This window comes from Oxyura jamaicensis, chromosome 3, assembly GCF_011077185.1.
Source record: "Oxyura jamaicensis isolate SHBP4307 breed ruddy duck chromosome 3, BPBGC_Ojam_1.0, whole genome shotgun sequence".
NCBI lineage: Eukaryota > Metazoa > Chordata > Aves > Anseriformes > Anatidae > Oxyura > Oxyura jamaicensis.
Genome location: NC_048895.1, coordinates 101,835,908 through 101,857,732, shown reverse-complemented (window position 1 = coordinate 101,857,732; position 21,825 = coordinate 101,835,908). Strand labels below are relative to the sequence as shown.

General features: G+C 38.1%; 1 long non-coding RNA gene across 1 annotated transcript in view; it reads left to right on the top strand.

The window, feature by feature from the left end:
- The first annotated feature begins 18,577 nt into the window (after positions 1 to 18,577).
- LOC118165321 overlaps positions 18,578 to 21,825 on the top strand; it is a 25,830-nt gene continuing 22,582 nt past the window's right edge. Inside the window, exon 1 of the long non-coding RNA XR_004749985.1 lies at positions 18,578 to 19,653. This is a non-coding gene — a long non-coding RNA (uncharacterized LOC118165321). The remainder of the gene's footprint in view (positions 19,654 to 21,825) is intronic.

The following is a 21,825-nucleotide window of genomic DNA, read 5'->3' as shown; positions in this document are numbered from 1 at the left end:
GGGTGGTTCAGTTCATTGTATTTAAAAATGTGAGGGCTGTGTTGCAAGCCCACAAAACAGTTTTTATGTGGCATGAACTGCAGATTAGATGTTCCCTGCTCCGAGCCATGGCATAGATGTCCTGCAAATTCTTGAGGATTCCTGAGTTTTATTTTGGTGGTGACTGGTTGATTTCCTCCCAAAGAGATCCTGGAAGTGAAGCAATACATATCAGCAGATAAGCAGGCAATGAGCACAAAAGAGGGAAGTAGGGAACTAAGCTATCCAGCTATTTTTGTACCATAGCCTTTAGCTTTGGCATCATTATTTCCCTTGCTAGTTTTCACCATAACCAAATTGTCATATAAATCAATCATATTCCCTCTTAGGCTGTGTTTTATTATGGAATAATACAGACTCTTTTAGTCTCCTCTCTTATAATAAGCTCCCCTTTGCACAAATCATCCCATTATCCCTCCTTTATGAACAGCTTTAATATACGTTGCTGAATGTGAATTACTGGACTTCTACAGAGTATTGCAGGTAAAGTTTTGTGTGCTGCTTGGTAAAACATTAATAATTGCTTTGCTTTAGAGAAAGATCTTGACTAACTTATCAAGATATTGTATTTGTCTTTTTCATATTTGCATTACATACCTAGTTCATTGCCAGCCTATTTGCCAGGTAGACATCCCAAACTCATGGACTTGTCTAGAGTTCTTTCATAATTAATAGAGAGAAATAAGTGATTCATCTCATTCTGAAGTAAAGGTTTGAAAAAGGTCAGATCAATAACGTCTGGGAGTGCCTATTTGTCTCCTTTGACTGCAAATGCAGGCTGGGTTGAGCAGCCAGGGGAAATATGTCTACACTGTAGACACCTGAAGTTAAGTCAGATGAATTTCTGATTGATCAATACTGAAATGATCACCCTGACCTTCCCTCTTTGCTGTCAGTAGCACCTAAGAGCCTCTAATTTACAGGAATTATTCTTGTTATAAACCTGTAATTGCAGGAGCTTCCATATGTTGTATTAATTAGGTAATTCATGAATTTCTATTAGCCTGGTCCTCAGGGTTAATATAACACTTCTCCTGTGTGATATTCCAATTCTCCTTCATACTGGTGGTGTCTCTCAGCTTTATATCAGCACCCAGATTGAATTTGTAGGCTCCTATATTTTGTGCTGTTTGTGAAAGCTTTCAATCATTTGCCCCCTCACAGCTTTTAAAGAAACTTTAAGATTAATGTCCTTCAAACACAAGTGACCTTCAGTACAAACTGTTGCCATCTCATGTTTGGCTCCATTTTTAATATACAATACAATTCTCAGTTAATGCTTAGCTTCTCTATTACCTGACAGTGTAAGAGAAGCTTAATGACTTAGCAAAGTCCAGGTAGATGAGATACATGTTTTAGAAAATTTTTCTTTTTATAATAAAAATCAAGGAAGAAATATACTGCTCAACTAAAAGATATTTCTTGAAAATCTGTTACTGCCTTATCCTATTTGCAATGTAACTCCATAGCAAGATATTGTTTCTTTCAAATTATGTTCTAAACAATTCAAATTCTTGAGGCAATATGAATGCAATCCTAATGTTTCTCTTCTTAAATATTAGTAGCTTATTTGCTGGTCTTTCCTCATTTATTACCTGATTTGATCAATTCTGTAAATATCCCTGAAGAAAGACTTGCAATTTCCTCTGATGGTTCTTTCAATATTCTGAAATGTTTTCCCTCCCATACCTTCTTCAGCCTGAGCTCTCTGACTTCTGCGTCTACCTCAGATTTCATTTTTGTTTGAATGCTTTCATTTCTCTTTGCCTTCTTGCCTTCACCTCTTCCCATTCAGTATTAATATAATTGAAAACTGGGGCAAAATATTCCTTTGATAGCTGGACTTTATCTAGACTGTTTAATTTCTCTTCTGCTATCTCACCCCTTGTCTCAGTGATGAGAACTCTGTTTCGTCTTGCTTAATCTCTTCTTGCCTATGTTGCTGAGGGTATTTGTTTTAATTTGTTTTACTTTTTTTTCTGTGATATGTAACTCAGCTTTACTGTGGCAGTTCTCACATTGTCCCTCCACCTTCTCACCTTCAGGATATATTCGTCATTTCGTTTCAGTCTTTTTATTTTTTTCAGTTGCTTGTAGAATTTACTTACCTTTAATATCCCTTCTATGGTAATTATTCCTCTAGTTATACCTAAAGCGTTTTCTCCTTTCTTGCAAACTGAATGACAGACAAATTCAGAACTTTGTCAAAGAAATTCCAAGCCTCACATATGAGCCTCTGAGTTCTTTAGCACAGTTGACATCACTTGCTAATTTCCTTAATTTCCCACAATCTGTTTCTTGAATTAAAAAATCTTAACGGTAGATTTGTTTAATTTAAACTGAATCAGCTTATCATTACTCAGGGCAAGATTTCTTCTGTGACTAGGGTTTTTATAAAGCCTTTGTGTTAGGTGGTAGGCTTCCTCTGCAGTCAATAGAGACAGAAAAGTCCAGAGGTTGAGTTGGCCCATGCAAGGTCTGACTCTCTAGAAGGGCGTTTTTCACCTTCCTGACTTAGAGGAACTTTAGGTCAAACAGTTTGCATGTCTTCTCTGGATCTGGCCTAGAGAGTTGGTCAGCTGTGGCATTCCAAGTGAAATTTGCTTGCCCCATAATCATGTGTTTCCCAGCAGCGTGCTGTGTATGTTGTTTGTATGCATGTGTATCTGACTGTTCTACAAAGTTCAAGCTATATTCAGATTTAAATGAAGGTCTGAAGGCCTCTCACACTATCTCAGGTTGAATTCCTTTGCACTGCTTTCCTAACGTATTTGTGAACTAAGATAATCCCATTTCACTCATCCCACCACCTCCTATTTTTTTGCACTATCTCACATAACTGTTGCCTTGACCTAATGATACCATCGTGATATGATTCTGATGACTGTACAACAGAGCTCACTGCCCTTACCTTGTTTTTACCAAGTTTGCATTTAGCAAGAAGTCAAAGGAGACCAGACCTTTCCGGTTGGCAGCACTTGGTGAAGTGAATGATCATCCCTTACAGATGTTACTGTGGAATCTCCTCTTGCCCTTTCCCTGCTCTATAAGTATGCTGCAGTATAGTGAATCCATATTTTTACTTCTCTCAAGCCACTCATATCCTTCATTCATTTCAGCCCCTAGAGCAATAAAGTTAATCAAGCCCAACTCCAGATTTTAAAAATCAGGCAGAACCTGTAGGAATAGGTGTGACTATCCTGTCAATTATGGAGTCACAGGTAAGTGATATGAATTAAAACAATACTATTTTATTTTATTTTATTTTATTTTATTTTATTTTATTTTATTTTATTTTTTTCAACTGGGATCCTTTTTCTCTTCCTCCTGATCTTCTTCTCTCACTTTTTCTTCTTTGGTTGTTTCATGGCTTCACCTTTTCTTGCCTTCTTCTAAATTTCCCTTATCCCCAGGTCTTTTATTTTCTAATGCCTAAGAAAAATCACAAACTGTATCAGTAGTCAAATTAAGTCCTATGGGGCTTCAGCAGATGCAATCTAAAGGTGATTACTTCTGTTGTGAACCCTGCCAGCTGTCATAGTAGTTGTAAGAGCTGATGTCATGTCCAGGCTGATGGCTTAGAAGACCTCCAACCCTGTCACTATATGGCCATTTTTAACAGTCCCCCCAGAAGAAGCAAACACGTAAAAGTAAACTCAACTACTGCTGCTCTCAGTGCTGAAAGATATGTCACTGCCTAAAAAGTGACACATCCCAAGAATCTGAAGATTCCTTTTGTTCTGATTTGTGAAAAAATAAAACTGTGTTTTGCTATAGGAAGTACCTTGACTGTATAATTTAGCATATCGTGTTGCTTTACTGGAAGTGTACTGAGCTATGTAATCTAGCAAACTTTGTAGCTCCCAGGGGACAGTCTCTAAGGGATTTCAATGAAAAATACAGTTTCAGTTTAAGCTGTCTCAGTCAGAGATTGTATCTCTTCCTGGTTTAGAAATAAAGGTCATGCAAACAATGAATTTTCATTTTTTTCATTCCTGAAGGTGAAGCCTGCTTTTTTTTTTTTTTTTTTTTTAAAATCTAGATTTTCACAGATTTTCAACAGACAAAACAATTTCTTCAAAATTTCATGTGAGCTTTTGCTGTTTAAATTCCAACATGCTCACTAGGTAAAAAAGAGGGAGTTAGAGAGCTGAGGCTTTTAGGATTCAGGTTCTAAATTCTGCATAAAAGTGCCCTGGAAGCCTTGAAGTGCCTGAACTTAAAGAGTTGATCATGATGGATCTGCCCTGAAATTGTGGTCTTTGAAATTCTAGGCCAAATTCCCTTTTGCTTCTGTGTAAATTCATTGGAAGTAATACAGATATCTGTGATCCAATGCCTTATCAAGGAATAAAAGTCCTCTCTGATGAAAACCTGTTCTGGTGGGAAGTTCTGTACTGGTGCTAAGTAAAATACTAGAAATAATGAATATCCCACTGTTGGAATATTTGGTAAGTATGCAAATCTGAAAGTGAACTGAATAATAGGGTGCAGCTGGTTCTTAGTCTTATATTTGACTGTTGCTGTTCACATACAGTATAACAGCCGTGCATGGGGGAGGAGTGTTAACATGATATTCAGTGAAGGCTGCATGGCGTGGGTGTATCACAGTTCCAGGAAGAGCCTGAGGTTATGGTTAACAGAGTTCACGCCAACTCTTCATTTTAAAATGTAGTGGCACACTGCAAGTCTGCTGCTGACAGAATGAAGTTTTACTGATGCTTGACATGGTGACTAAACTATTAGGCCCATCCAAGCTCAAAATATAAAGCTGTTTTCTGACAGCTTATCAGAAAACAAGACTAACTGCTTTTCAGCTGAATATTTTCTAAACCTCTCTCATTCCTCAACCAATACACATTCTTGTGACACACATTTTGAAAATCCACTTATGTATTTCACTTTGTTTGGGAATTCAGGCCTGCTTTCTGTACAGAGAAAGCCTGAGTTGTCTTTTTTATTATTATTATTTTTATTTTTATTATTTTTTATCAGACATCCCAAATAATTTGCTATTAGCTCTTCTTTTCCTAAACTTATAAGTTTCAGATAATCTCTAGTACTACAAATTGTAAAATTTAAAACAGACTGACTAGTGCATGAGAAATATGCTTCTGGAAAAAATATCTTGTGTTGTCAGGAGATAGATTTTTTCCACATTTTGCATCTTTCTTTGCTAGGTTTGGTGATTGTTTTCAGTGAAATGCATTTAATTATTCCCAAAGCTTCTATACAAAACAATAGCAAAACTCTCCTTTTGTGAGTACACTAAGAAAATGGCATTACCTCTAAAGTTTTAGTCCCTCTACTTAGAATGTGTTTCTCATTCGCTCTGTAGATAAGTTTGATTTTTCATTATGTTTTAGCATGTTCCAAACCCTGGTATTTCTCATTCTTTATTTGGATTGATCTCTATACTAATATATACAGTAAGATGTGAGAAAATAAAAATAAGTTACTGCATGAATGAGACTCCTTTTATATCAGCCCAGTGTTCTGTATAACCAGTTTCAGATTTTCAGTGTCAACGTCAATTTAGTTGGGAAATATAATATTTTAAAATGCTTGATGGGGAGATATTTTGATCTTTATATGCTGAAAATTGAATTCTTTGCCTTTATATGTAATATCCATAAAATATATTTTTCCTTAGGTGCCTTTATCAGGAAAACAAATTTCAGTTATTTACACCAAAGTACATTTGAACAAAAAACAACTTTTAACACATGATTTGGAAACTGATACTAAGGAACTTGAAAAATGAAATACCCTACTGTTCAGCAGCCAAAAGTATAATTGGTGCCTGGAGGAAAGGATATTCCTTTGTCCAGTCATCATATTTCCTTCCATGTCAAAACTCCCTGCAGTCTGGAGTGGTCATCCCATGATCATTGGTTGCGCACTGGAACAGGCTCCCTAGTGAAGTAGTCACTGCACCAAGCCTGTATGAATTTAAGAAACGTTTGGACTGTGCACTAAGTCACATGGTCTAAACTTTTGGGTAGACCTGTGCGGTGCAAAGAGTTGGACTTGATCCTTATGGGTCCCTTCCAACTCGGAATATTCTATGATCATAGATTTTCTAGTTTATTTCACTGTGAAGAATGTTAGGTTTGGAATGTTTCTAATATGTCATCATGGAAAATTCAACAGGCAAGAAAAATACAATATTTTGAAATCTCTAGGAAACAGGAAACATGGTTGCTTTCTCCCTTCTTTCCTTTTCATAACACTGCAGTTTGTTGACTGCCTTTTGTTTTGCAGTATAATTGGAATTATATCTGTAGAATGGGAGTATCCTTACAATAAATGATTTTTTAAATTTTCAAATGCTTAAGCTTTGTTTGGCATTTAATTACCTCCTCCTCTCTCCAAAGCCATTTTTGTGGGCTCCACACCTCTGTCAGGAGCTGTTCATTATCCTACATTAGAGAAAACTGTTTTATCTTGAAACATACATTTTTAATTAAAAAATTATCTTATGCTCAGAAGGCTTAGGTATGTGTCACCATGTACAAGCCTATTTTTTAATCATAAAAGTCATATTGAAAGCATGTCTGGTATAGAGAGCAGTGTGGGTTTAATCAGTTAATTGCACAGTTACACTGTTCATAATCACTTTATTTGCTTTTAATGACAATGAGATGGATATTTCCAAAGGAGTCTCATTGTCCTCTGTGTAAATAACTAATTGTTTTGTTATTAAATGCTGAAGTACTAAACATGCCCTGTAAATGAAATCTGCATGTGAAACCAAACCCCATATTTTACCCACTTTACATTTCATAGAGAGGTAGTTGCACCCAAATAGTGCCCTGGTTCACCTCTGGGCAAAGGTGAAGTCATTCCTTTACGTCAAGAGGTGAATAATCTGATTCTAAATGATTAATTATTGCAATGTTCACTAATGATTTTACTTGATTTTATCTATTTCTCCACTGGAAGAGAGACAGGGAAGACAACTTCACACAGCCACTCAGCCATCTCATATAAGAAGGTGACAGCACTGAATCTGGGTCGGATATAAATGCTGCTCCTGCTGCCTCTCAAATAAGACCAGTTCAAAGTAAGTGTGAGCTTTTCCTCCTTTCATCTGAATCAGGCAGAATAGGTGAGTACAAAAATCATGTAGGATATATGTCACTTGGAAGATAATCTACTCAAGCTCCCACTACAGAAACCATGTTTGGGTACTGTTTTCTCAGTTCTCCCCCTTCTTCCCAGGAAAGCATGGCCCTGAGGGCCTTTGTTTTATCTAGTTTCATCCAGATTGCATGGCTTTTGCTGTCACTCATGTTAAAGGAAAAACAAGCTGGAAATGATAGAAGACAGACAGGAAAACAGCTGATCTAAGACGGCTGCAGTGTGGAGATCTAAATCTGATCTAGTCGCACTAGGCTCCCTTCATAGTCAATAAGAAGAAGTAGACACTTTAAAGACATGATTCATCTGACCTATATTCAGTGTCTACTGTGGGTTAAGATGATTCATACCCTAAAAGTGCCTATTTCTTTCTATTGACTATAAGGAGAGTCTTGACAATGGCTCAGTTGTAGACAACTACATTTACTTTTGTTGCTGGTCAAAGATGTGCTGTGTAGCTGCTAATGGATTGTATTACTAAGATGGAAAGATCTGGGTTGGGAAAAATACAATAGAGAGCTATTACAGGAAAAGTAATTTCAAAGGAGTTGTGCGCTAGTTTGAAGCAATGGAAGAAAAGCAGAAGTAGCAAAACAGTGGAAGGGGGAAGAAGTCTGAGTGAATTCAGTTGGCATAAAGATATGACTATATGATTATATTAGCAAATAATTTGACAGAATACAAGATAAACGTATGAGATCTTTATATCTCTACTGTATACAGACTGGGGCTTTTACTTCAGCTTAGATTTAGTGGTGTGCCCTGTATTGAACATCCCTGCAACAAGTATATTTCCGAATTAACTAAAAGATCAATAGGTGGTTGCAGCTCCTATATCCACATGAAGGTCCAAGGCACATTTGGTGTGCACCTATCACACAGCCTCCAGAGGAATCTGGTTTGTAAACACTGAAAACTCTCTGTGGAGTCAGCCAATGTGCAGTAAGTGGGGTGACTGAAAGAGTTATTTCAAGACTGCACAACTGCTCTGAACCAATATGCTAATGTAAATGAAGCCTAAGACAGGCATTTTGCATACAAAATTTAAAATTGTAATGAAACAGTCCTCTTGACATAACTGCCTAAAATCCTGATGGAAGTGGTGAGAAGTACATATCTCTGAGAGCTGCCAGATCAAGTTGATGGATGAACTAAAGAGGACAAGATTTTCCTCTGGAAGGCTTTACAGGCACTTCTCATTCCCTGATGATTATATGGGACACGTGAGGAAAATCTAGCAGCCTGGCACCCACTCTGGCAGTACACAACTATGTGTGTCAGGTCTGATGGGAGAAAAAACAGGGCTAGGTTGTTCTTTATGAGAATAACGTGGCAGGGAAATAAAAACACAGTTTGAGCTGAGATGCTGGGAGGAGACCTGAATAGTACCTGATCACCAAAAGTTGACCAAAATCAAAAGATGAGAAGGAGACAGGTGCAAAGAAGGAAAACATGACATGGCATGTGCAAGGAAATAAATTCAAATTTGAAATACTCTATAGTTAAAATACAATTTTACATAAGGCAGAGGACAAAACAATACATATGGAGAGTTCTGTTTGCATTTGTACCGCATTGTCCAGACCTTCTGTTGCTATGGTTTTATGCCACCTGTCTGCTCTCAAGAACTGTTTACCTTTTTCAGTACTGCACAGGGTTATTTAGATGGTTATCTCAGCATGATAGATTGAGTTACCTTTCTGGCTTCACATGCTAAGAACTTGAATTCTGTAAAAAGTGTCTGTTGAACTATTGTGTTACTCCCTTATCTCTCTCTCTTTCTCTCTCTCTTTTTAAAGGAACAGTGTACATGTCTTAATCACAATAATTGATTGTTTCATAAGAGGCCAGATGTGTTTTTCATAAAATTGGAAGAATGGTGAATGTAAGGAAAACCATTAGCATGCAAAAAGACCACACAAAGATGATGCCAGTTTTCTTTTCAACTTCACATAATAATTTTTTTTTTTTTGCATCAATTACAGAACATGCAATTTTGTTTACTTGTGGTTTGGAGTTAGTGAAAATTGTGAGCCAGTTTTTCAGGTGGTATGAAGCAATGCATTTCTATTAGTTTCATTTTACCTGTTTTTGTTTATGTCTTCTAAAGCTTATAGGATAGCATATACATTTCAAATAATGTGTTGTTCTGTTAGTTTGGAAAGACAATGTACCTAAGAAAGAATAAGATAGATTCTTGTGCTTATGCTCGGCCAAACTTTTCCTTTCCATATCTTAAGAAATCTGTGAAAAAATAGGTGAAAATCTTGTAGCTTAATCAAAAACTACTTGATTATATTCAAGGGGCTTATTATATTCAAGGAGCTCTGAAGCCCTCATTAATATTGTTACAAATGGCAATGATCTTCCAAGTCCAGATGGAGTTTGTAGACATAATATTCAGAAGTAATTTCTTTATGTGTAAGCTGAATGCATTTAAATGACCGTTATTGACAGACAACAATTGAGAAACCTTATTCTGCTGTTTATAAAGTCATTTTTTAAAACAGAACCATATTTTCAGCCCTAAAGCTTTACTCCCCTCGTGCATTTGAACAAGATTTCACAAAGGAAGTTGGTGTGAGGAACAGGAAGCTTAGGTAGGGCTTAAGAAAGAGCTCCTGACACCAAGAAGTCAAAACAAATAATGTGTCATCCCTAGCCTCACTATGACAGAATCTTTGAGCCATCAAACGTGCCATTTATCTGATCCTCCATTCTAGTGTATATGAACATCACTGTTTGCATCTCTCCCCTTCAAAAATTCTCTACCTGGCCTTGATATATGCAGATATACCACATAGCTGAGTCTCTTAAGCTGGTTAGCAGGGCTGGAAATCTTCAATAAAAAGAGAAACATGTTGCACAGACATCAAAAGCAAGAATTGTTGAAGCGGCCTACAGTAATAAGACTCTAACCTACCTGAGATAGAAACTGTACAGAAGTCTTAGGATGAAGGTAGTCTGCACACAATTCTATTGGAGAGTGAGAATGCAATGGAAAAACAACTATTTCACCGCACAAATAAGAAAACTCTCTAAACCCTCCCTTTTTCAGACACCTTCATTATTTCTGAAGAGTATCTGGCCTGTGGATTCCCATCATACCTTTTTAGGTACTTCAGAAACAATGGAAGGAACTATAGTATATGGAAATCATGTCAAACAGCCTTGTGAATGATGTTTCCATCTCTCCTTGTCAGGAAGGAGTGGTAAATTGCTCATCCAACATCAGGTTTATTGTATCAAAAAAGGAGCAAATACTCAGTTGAAGGGAAACCAGAGGATGAGCCCTCTCACGGTTGCTGTTTAGTATGGCTGAATGGTTTCAGGTAACAGAGGTAACAAGCTGCAAGTGACAGTGTGAAATTAAATGGTAATGATCTATAATTAGTGGTCATAACACAGGGTTGCAAGACAAGGAGAGGGTTTCTTGTACATCTTTATGGAATATGGCAGAACCTCTTCAGAATTTGGAGACAGAGAACTTGGGAGAGCAAATCCTGAATTTGAACCCGCATGGAGCCCTGGCTGCCCTATAGCTAGCTATAGGTTAAAAGTTGATAAGCACCACTGAGCTCTTAATAGCGTTGAATTACATGAAAACTTTTAGTCTGCATGAACTCTGATGAAGCATGAAAAGCTCAAATCCATGAACATTTTATCTAAACCTTTTTTGTTTTAACCCACATCCTTAGAAGGTGTGACATTTCTTACTATTTAAAAGTTCAGTCACTAGATCCTTGAGGAACTTCATTTTTTTATTTCTTTCAGAGAAAATGAGATATTAAAATAATTATGGCCATGAAGAATCATTTTTTAACATTAAAAGACTATTCATGTCTTTAAATAAAATATGTGCAGTCAAAAAATAGTTCCCTCACGACAAAAATTTTAAATTCTTTGGCCACTTTGTCTAAGTTAAACTTCAGAATGAAAACAGTCTGCTCTGGCCCTAAATTCATTGAATCTGTGCCATTTGTAAATGCTATTTTCCATTAAATAAAAAAAAGTGTTTACCCCTTGTGCTTTTTATGGCACTAATGCATATGGAATACAAGAATTATCTTAAACTAATCCATGGACTTTAATAATTTGCAATCAGTTAATTGTTTCCTTGGGACTGAATCACAGGATTTAATTCCACCGGTTCTGATTATTTCAGGAAAGGTGATTGCAATTATTAGTATTAGTCATTCTTTCAATGAATTTGAATCCTCCCTCCTTGTGTCCACACAATGAAATTCTCAGCTATTGCCTTTCCAAAATAATATCATGCAACTTAGTTTACACTGCTAAAATCTAATTCTGAAATAACACTAGTCAAAAAGGACTTCTATTTCTGCAGGCCATGTGCAAAAGTGACCTCAACAGGTTCTAGCAACAGTACTGCTTTTTATATTAAGCAGTTATTTTGCTCTACAGCCCTCTGCTGGAGTGTTCAGCTGGCATTTAAAGATTATTTATGAACAAGAATTTAAGATACAGAGAGTAAAATACTTTTTTATCACTTCTATTTTCAACATCCTGTAAATCTCTGGTGAATCTCTGTAATGATTTCTTTTAATCACTTATGTCCAATCTTTCCATATAGTCCATGTATTCATGGGATTTCTGGTTCACTTTACATTTAAATATACTTTTTGTTGTTGTTGTTGTTGTTTCTATGTTTGTTTGTTTGTTTGTTTGTTTGTTTGTTTTCACGGACTGAGCTTTGTACTGAAGTTCCACCAGTATGCAAGGCTATATCGTTGCAATTTTCTAAAATCTTACTTCTGAAAGTAAGCAAGCACTTCAGCAGCTGAGGTCTCTAGTTCTGGTAGTGTAGGAGCATCTCATTGCTATGCCCCAGCAGTGGGTCAGCAGCCTATCATTTTTTTATTATTATTTATTTATTTTTTTTAATGTTAATGTCTGTCTTCCACCTGGAGGTCCTGCGATAACATAACCCAAATCATGAAAGACAAGGCCAAGAGGAGTGATTGACAACAATTCCATGAGGAATATCCAGGACTGCAGCTGACAATAGGAAGAGGTACAAGAGTGGTGATACAAATGGTCTTTGTCAGTGAATAACAATAACCAAAACTGCCCGATTTTCATGGTATCTATAATTCAATCATAGACCCCTGCCTTAGTGGCAGGCATTTCTACAATGGCAGGCACCTAGGGAGCAAATTGACCTGTGATTTTATTGTGTATCCACATCAAGGTGGTTGATTGGACCTGCTGCAAATAGGTCAGAAACATTAGCACAGTGCCCTCAACATCACCAAGAAGAACCTACCTGTGACTGGCCTAACACTGAAACAGAGAGTTTCTGGAAATTGTTCTAGTATATGGGACGGGACATTTCTCATCTACTAGAATTCTCTTCTGTTTGGGCTACTTTTTTGAGACAGGTTTGAAGGAAAGAGTATTTACTCTTACCGTGGATAAACTAGAATTCCTGTTTGCCTGTGTGTTTGTTTGTTTGTTTTTCTCTGATTTTCTTTTTATTCAGCTTATGGACCAAATACTTTTATCAAGTACATGGAAAGGCAGTACATAATTCGAAGACTGTCCTTTTATGGATATGCACTAATACTAGATTGTTTGCAAAATGCCTGCCTTCCTTTGAGTAACCTGTCCCCCATCTGTGGCCTTAAAAGGGCTTCTGTGTGCACTTAATCTGTTCTAAATGACCCAAATAAACTACAACTGTTCTGATAGGAGCAGGTTATCTTCTCTGTAGGTGGACTGACTGTGACTGAACTGCTCCCCTCATAAATTTGTTTCTGTAGAAAGGACAGGTCTGTAAGCTTGTCCTTCAATAAAAGGTGTGTGAAGGTGGACAATTTCAAGTACAGACTGCTGCTGAGATTTCCCTGCTCAGCAGTCTCTCTACAGGGCCAGCATAGCTCTACAAACAGCACATAATGAATTTGCTTGAGAATGTTAGAATATATATATATATATATATTTTAGAGAGCAACAAGAAATTTTGGCATTTGATAGCACATAATGAACTTACTCCCCACCAGGTGTGCCAGTGGCCCACTCACTTTATTTTGTGTGATCTTCTTGGAAGCCTCGTAGGTTGTAAAGGCTCCATTTTCCTGATGCTAAGTGTGCAGAAATCATCTGGATGATCTTTTCCACACTAGCATTGAACCATTCTCACTGTCAGAGTCCTAAAATAACCAAACACGCATCTGACAAATGTCTGGCAGAGGCTGAAAATATTGTTGTATCCTCTCTGTGAGTGCAATGGTCATAAGCAGAAGGCACAGATTCTTGGTTGGGGTTAAGTGAGGTTGTCTTGAGGTGCAGATTTGGTATATTCCTTAAGATAAGAAGATATGTTGATTTTTTTTTTTTTTTTTTTTTTTTTTTATTCACATAAGGATAATGTTGCCAGAGATTTGAAATAGACTGGCAATATGAGCATGGCTGGTGAAGACGATGCATGCAACTGGCCTATAATTATGAAGCATCCCTGTATGGTTATAATAAATTCAGATAGATTCAACGAATACTGAGGGGGTAGTGTGTTCTGTTGATAGTCTTGGAGCAGCAGCTGGATATGGTATTCTTATGGAACATGGCAATGATTCCTGAGCTATCGGAAATCTTGTCAAGAATGAAGCAGATGAAGAGCCCTGCAGAAGCTCCTTGATAATGACAGCAATAAAAGATTTCCTAACTTGGAACTGTTAAGCCTCATCTCTATAGGTGTCTGATACAGTCAGTCACTTTAATAAAGCTAATGAACCTATTAAAGCTCCAGAATAGTGTGTTGCTGCTCTAGAGTTGTCACCAGTTCCTGGCACAGAGCTAGCTGAGTAGCCTTTTGCAGCCTGAAATCATCTGTCTACAGGATGGTGTATTTTCACACGTAAGTGCTAATGATATATGCCCTGGACAAGTTAAAGAAAGGTGCCTTGATCCTGGTATTGATGGCATCCAATATTTATATCATGATTCTGTTCTACAGAGAAGCTGAGAAACATTTGACAATCTCTCTGGTCATGGCATCATGGTTTATGAGAAAAGGCTTCATCTTGGTAATCCTGCCATGACCCAGTCCTGCTCCCTTTTCTCTCCATCCTAATTCTCTCAGGCTGTAGTTTATCACTTCTTGCTACCACAACAGGATTAGTGCGAATCCTCAGATCCCAGATTTTGGTGCAGGTGGTACACATGGTGTGGGTGAGTCGAGGGCTGGTAACTTCTGGATTCAGGGCTGTTGGGTCGTGGGTGCTGTGCCTGCAGACTGTCTATGCTCCATGAAGTGCAGACATACTGCAACACAGTGGAAGTTCTCTAGAGGTCTGCAGCAGAGAAATAGAAAAAATAACCTGGGAAGGTGTGTCCTCACTGAGATAGTCCTTGATATAAAACTGCATAGACTATAAGAATTATCAATAGTCTGATGTTTCTTCTGCTAAAAAAAAAAAAAAAAAAAAAAAAAAGGGACAGAGGAAGAGGATGCTAAGAGAGCTGTATTAAAATAATCTTTCTTTAAATCTTTAAAATCAGAAATAATAAATTGTTCTTTTTAAGGTTGACTTGGCTTTTAGAGAAAACTTCCTAGCTGAAAACTGCATAGTGTAAATGGTTGTGTCAACATGACAACATGGTTCCTAAAAGTGCCCACTTCAATTTAGATTTAAAAAATGGAGGACTGGTAATAAAGTTGAAACCTGAAGAAATATATGAACCACATTTTGTTACTTCCTTAAAATTTGTATGAAAATGATATGTCTCAATTTTCAGCGGTGCTTCAATTCTGACCAAAAAATTTCCACAGTCTAGGTCATGAATTCCTGCAAAATAATATTTTTTTCACCCAGTGGCAAGATCCTTTTTCACCATATGAGAGAATTCATTTCATAGTCTTTAGAATAGTTTTAAGAATAATAATATTAAAAAGATCCAATCATCTGATAAAGCAGCCTGTCTTATTTTTACATTTTCTGTTGCTGCTGATCAGATTCCGTTTGTGTACAATACAGAAAACAGACCGCTACTGAAAGAAAGAACAAAAGGCAAATCATTGTAAAATCTGAACTGCCAGAATTAGGCCGTCATGTTACAAAGTGGTAATTCTTTCTGACAGCCTCAGCTGTACCAATCATGACATTCGGCAAATTAGCCAGGCCAAGAACAAATAAAAAGAAGAAACAGGTGTGAAACCAACTTCCTGCCTCCCAGGATAAATACATTGTACACTGAAGGGCAATGCACCTGCACTATTGTTTCTAGCATGTGTGGGGGGGAAGCTTTTAAGTGCAAATACACTTGAGACTTGATAAAGACGAGAGACTTCTCTATAATTTGGGTGTAAACGGGCATTTTCTTTCACGATCATTTATAATAAGTTAACTCTTTGAGGAGACGTTTAGAATTGGAGCTTGAATAAGTGATTGCTCTGCAAGGGAAGATGAAATGAAGCAGAAACCCTTCTCTGGCTTGCCAGAAGAATAATGAGATGACCTCTCATTTCCTTTCTGGGTATGGCCTTGCTTCTTAACATCACCATCCCTGCTGAGAGCGTTCACATCCTCAGTGGGATGCAGTGGGAACAGGGGAAGGAGCCCACTGCTGTCATCCTGCTGCGCTTTTGCAGGAATTCCTATGTGACCAGATGATGTAGGGGGTGCTGGCCTGCCTGCACCTATTCAAGGGAAAAAGAGAAGTGGAAGAGTGGGAGATGAGAGAAGGGCAGTAAATGGGCTGTAGGCTGCACGCCCTAACAGGATTGGTTTTTGTTTTTTGCTTAAATTCTGCTTCTGACTTGGTGCTCGGGATTGTTTCATGATAATGGCAGGCAGACAAAGGAATGGGAAGGGGAGTGACTGTGAATTAAATCTAAGAGAGTTTCCTTTCTACAACTCAAATCACATACATCAGTCAGACTGCTTTAGTGGAGTTTTTTTCTCTACTGGAATAGATTTTCAGAGGCTAATTTTAATATATTCTTCTCTTCACACATAATGCAGATGCAGGCCAATGGCATGACTGGAAGGCTGACATCCCTGTTCTAGAAAGGGACAAGAAGTATGAGGTTTCAGCCTCTGTTGAGCATTAGGGACATTTTAGGGACACTTTTTTTTTTTTTTTTCTTTTTTTCTTTTTTTTGTCCCTAATACACATGGTATAGAATATCCACACTTCTCTTTGCATTAGGGGGATGGAGTGGATCAGGAGTAACACACTGAGTAGATGATTCTTAAGGGGCAATACAGTAGCAGGACAGCCTGGTTTCTAGTTTTTCTGGGACAGCTACTGAGCAAACACACTGGCTTTTAGGGCAAGAGCTTTCCCGTGGTTCTCTGGAAAGACTGACTCCTGCAACCAGCATTTTTACAGCTGCACCTGTGCCTGGGAAGTGCGATGGGGAATTTCTGTCATTCTCACAAATCCCTGGGAGAAGGACAGGAAACACAATTGCCGAGTTATAGGAATAACAGAACGTCCAGGAGAGTTGGACAATAAGGTTTCTTGTGTTGACCTCAAATGGTCCCCAGAGTTTGAGCAACTTCATATACTACAGGTCTTGCTTGTTTTGTTTGGTGCCTGGTTCTCTGTGAGTTTTGATGACGTGACTCTGAGAGCTGGCAAGCTCTCAGCAAGCCCGGCTCCTTGCGCAATCTGAACTAAGACAAGTGAAATAAGAGAATGAAGCTATTTCATACAAATGTTTCTGTTCCTGAACATTAGGGTTGCTAAGTGAGCATTTCTACACAGGGTCTCAGTATGCTTTATTGAAGCAAGTGGTACCCCATGACATATGGGTACCTCCTCCACCTTCCCCTGCAGCCCTGTTATCCTTAACAATAAGGTGATCACTGTGACAAAACCCTTTAGAAAATGAATACCTGTGCACCCTTTAAATCACATGAACCTGCCATTAATCTGAAGTAGTTTAGGGCCAGGATTTTTGCAAGGTGAAGAAAGAAAACTGCTTCCATGTAAATGTAAAAGCAGTCTGTGGCATAGTAGGTGGTGACTGGACTAGCATAGACATCACTGATAATCAATGCTATATTTTGATTTATATTATAGAGTGATGGAGAGCAAAGGAATCAAGATGTACAGGACAGTACTGCTACTGTGGCATATTTCTCTAGCTAAGGATCAGAACTGCAAATGAAGAGACTGTAAAGACTTTACTTTAAACATTATTTGGAATGAGTTGTACACTTGCAGTGAAGATTAGTGCTTGACTGCACCTGACTTTTTATTTATTTATGATTTTATTCTATGGGAAATATGACAGAAAAAGACTCACTGAACTTCTGCAAGTAGGCACAAGCACTTGCATCATTTTAACATCTGTCACCAAGCACAATTGATAATGGTGACTGCTATTATGGCATCTTCCTCCCCTCCGCACAAGGCCATCTGGGATTTGTGTTATGTAAGAGGATTAGCATTTTTGCTTTCCTCTGTTATTTAAAGTATTTCTCAGAACTAGTTTTTGAATAATAATAACAACAACAATAATAATTGGGCTGTTTTCTGTGGGGCTTTCTGAAAGGAAAATTCGGGAATTCTAAAGCCATTGCTCTTAAGACGAACACCTGGCCTTGCCATTTGGGTTTGAATGGGATTCACTTGAAATGGGATTTTTCAAGCTGTGGTGGATAGGACTGATGGAAGGCTGATATGACTGGATGAAATGAAGGATAAAGCATAAATTATCGTGAGTGGATCTGTTCCAGCAAGGAAACAATTGTGATTTCCTTTTCCTCCTCTCAGACCTGATTATTCATCACATTGTTTATAAGGAAAATCTCAGCTTCAAATCCTATCTCATATAATTATAGTGGTGTCTGGTAATTTTGACTGTTAAGAAAGCCTGATATTTATCATTATCTGACCCTGGCTTGGGTTGTTTATATATTTATGAAAATTGAATTATTTTGTCTGAAATTTATGGAGTATTCAGACATCCTTAAGATAGAGGATTTTGAAAAGGTCTAATCAAAATATCTGGCAATTTTTCAAGATTTACTTAAAAACAACAACAAAAATTTACCATGAAAAAAGTGTAATGCATTAGGAATACCACTCAAATTCACATCAGCTGGAGCTAAGACTCAGTATTGTAAAGCAGGACTAGGGAGAAGAGATGCGTAATTAGACCTGTGACAATTTCTGCCTTCACAGGAGACTTTCAGATTTAGCCAGAAATATGTATTGGAAAAATGTAAATTTAATGGAGCCTTAAGGAGACCAGAGCCTTGAGGTTTTGGTCTTCAGCTTTTCCTTGAGCAAACACAGCAAAGGTAAAAACAACAAACCAAAACATGAGGAGATGGGAGGGGAGAGGATAAATTCTGGTGCTAGATATTTTGAACAAACACTTCAGTAATTAATGGTGGAGAATCTCAGATTGAAAAAAAAAAAAAAAAAAAAAAAAGGGTGAGATACAAATCCCAGCCTGTCTATATTGTTCCTACAGTCTCCTTCCTCCAGTTGTGTTATGAAAAATGTGTTCCTGCCTGTCACTTCTGTGGTCAGGCCATGTCCAGTGCTTGTTGTTTCCAGATATCACCCACGCCTTGTTTGCCGCATGTCTGAGCCTGACCCACCATGTGTTCCAGAAGTGGACATTGCTCGTGGATGGTCTCAGGAGGAGCAAGTCCTCCCTACGGAGGACTTCACCCGAACTAGAGCAGAGTAATTAAATCAAAGTAAGTGGTCACAGCCTGCTAAAGAAACAACATGAAACACACAGAGAACTGCAAACAACCAAATAAAATGACTCACTGTCACACTATGTTCATATATTCCCACTAAAGAAATCTTAGGCCACAGCTTAAGACTCTGAGATCTCCAATATACAGTAACTGTGATCCAGTCTCTCACTCATCCTTAACAAACCTATCCATAAGAAACCTCTGCAGCACAGCTTAGTATACACCAGTAAAAAGTATTAGACTTCTTTTTGGTGAACGCTGCTGGTGTGGGAGCAGTCTGTTAAAAGCAATAAGGAAGCATTTACAGCCTCTGGACCAGGTGCTGGAGCTAAAAATAAGAAGAAAAATGGCTGAGTGAAGACTGGTAATTTGGACTGGGAGCTTAGCATTAGCTTCTTAGAGCTCAAGTCTGGATGGGAAACCAGCAGCAGAAGCAGTAAGTGTTGGGAGTAGGAGATGGTAACTGGAACTGGCTGTAGTTGGAGGCTCATGCTGGAACAAGGCTCTTGGGCAGGGAGACAGAGGAGAGCTAGAAGAGTCAGGCAGCTCCGAGCATGTCAGTATTTACTCCTGTCAAGCCTGCAGCGAAGCCAGTGAGTCTTGAGCCCTACCATTCCTCAGCTGCCAGCAATGTTCATGAAACCTCTTGCAGTTTTGCTGCTGTTAATGGTAAGTACATCAGACTGACTCACTGGGTCAGACCATCTAACCCAATATCCTGTCTCCTCCCACAGCCAGCAGTAAATGCCAAGGGAAGAGCACAAGAACAGACCCACAAACTGTAAGTCAATGCATTCTCAATTACTGCAGCTTTTTTCACATAGAAGAGGTCCCTGCAGTAGATATAAAGTTTTCAAGTAGCTGCTGACTCATAACAATGTCAAAATAATGCCACGTGACGGATTTGCTTTCTTTTCAGCTTGCTTTTCAGAGCATTAGGAAACCACACATGAAAGCAGCTGTTGCGATGCTGTGCTCTGAGGCAATCCTGACTTGCTTGCTTCTCCCTAAGCTTGCCCTGGCCTGCAGCTGCATGGTGGCATGCTTGTTTTCCACAAGGACGCACTCCCTGTTGGTGCAGAAAGCAGACCAGAGATCGGGTAGAGATCTGGTAGTGATAGAGATGTCCCAAAAGACCTGCAGTGCTAGGGAAGTTATTTAAAAGTAGTCCTTGAAGGTTGGCTGCTGTAGAAGAGATTATTTTCAACTCACTTTAGAGGTTTAAACATTTAGGCATCTAAACCCAGGTTAGTCATTACTGGTGCCTGTTTATTTCAGTGAAGACAGACACCTTGAGCAGGTCTGTCTTTAACCTACCTAAGGATGAGATTAATTTGGAGGTGCTCATTTTTTTCTGTTGATTGTAACAGGGACCTAACATGCAGCAGGCAAACACTACCTTGCTTTCATCACATCTTTCCCTGCTTGAGGCTGTGAGGCATTATGTGCAAAAATACTGAATTGTCACAGCTTGTTCCCTCAGAAAAGGGAGGGCAAAATAAAGTAAGGAGGTTAAAAGAAGAAGAATAAAGAAGCAGTGCAGCAAGAAGGGCAAAGCATATCAAACACTGTACATTGAATGATTTTTTTCCATCCTGCATGCTGAGAAGTTAACTTTGCAACTGCAATCGTCTTTGATTTATGATTATATAAACAAGCCCATGTGAAGTAAGTATAAAACTATCTGGACAAAAGTAGGCTTTTTATTTGTTTATTTATTTATTTATTTACTCTTTCTAGTGTTGCAAAAACAATCTGCTAGCAACATGTCTGCCTACTAAGTATATATGTCCAAGGTGAGCTTTTTGTTTATGATATACAGATATTTATAAAGTTGTCTCCCTTTCCTGACATGACTGTGATCTCATGTGGAGACTGACGAATGCCACAGTGATGCAGCCCCACTCCCTAAGTCACAATCTCACAGGAAAGTGTGCTAAACTTCCGGTTGCTCTTGGTTCTTTAGGAGGCATAGTATTTTTCATAAATGACAAAATAGGAAAGTAAATTGGAAACAAGGTAGAAAGATGAACTCTGTAAATGAGGTGATTACCTGTCTCAGTGTATGCAAGGCATAGGCTCAAATTTCTGCTTTGAATGTGGGAAGGCAGAAATCTGAAGTTGTAGTGCAGTTCTGCTGAGTGCAGATCTATAGCTTCTTGCACTTAGGTTTCTCTCACATAAACACGACACCTGAATCTCAGTTTTTCTTCAGATGAAGTTTGAAAACTTTGTCCATCTTTTATTTCCTATTTTCATGTCAACCATACCATTTGTATTTTTTTTTTTCGCCCTCTAAGTCTCCAATCTTCTGGTTATGTTTTGCCAGTGGAGCAATCAACATTTTAAACAGAATCTGTAATACAATCTGATAGAGTTGAACTGGAAGAAAAAAAAAAAAAAAAAAAAAGAAAAGAAAAAAAAAAAAAAAAGGAAAAAGTGATTTTAATAGCACAGCAGATAGCAAAGGAATGCTATCCTTATTGCATCATTTAGGCAGACATGCAGTTCAGTAAATCCTTCCTCTTTCCAACCCCCATTTTCTTGGAATCAGGTCACAGTTCCTATTGGGCTTCAGATTTCAGTGTTGTGCACTGCAGAAGTACATGATTTTTTCGCACAGTATGTTTTCAATGTGAAATAGAGTATATTTTTTTCTCTGTGAAATTTCCAAACTGACTCCATGCTGTTGGAGTCATTTTGCATTGTGTTCCTGGTTGAATGCCTAGGGACAACATTATTCCTAACTGAGAACTAGATTGCAAGGAAGCTAATCCTTTTATGCATGTGTGTTCCTGCTTTCTCATTCAGACGTAGTAAGTATTGTTAAGAATCTTGGCACTGCTTTTTGCCTTGACTTTCCATGCAAATCCATGTGCCAGATGTCATCAGAGTCTTCCTTCCTTCCTTCCTTCCTTCCTTCCTTCCTTCCTTCCTTCCTTCCTTCCTTCCT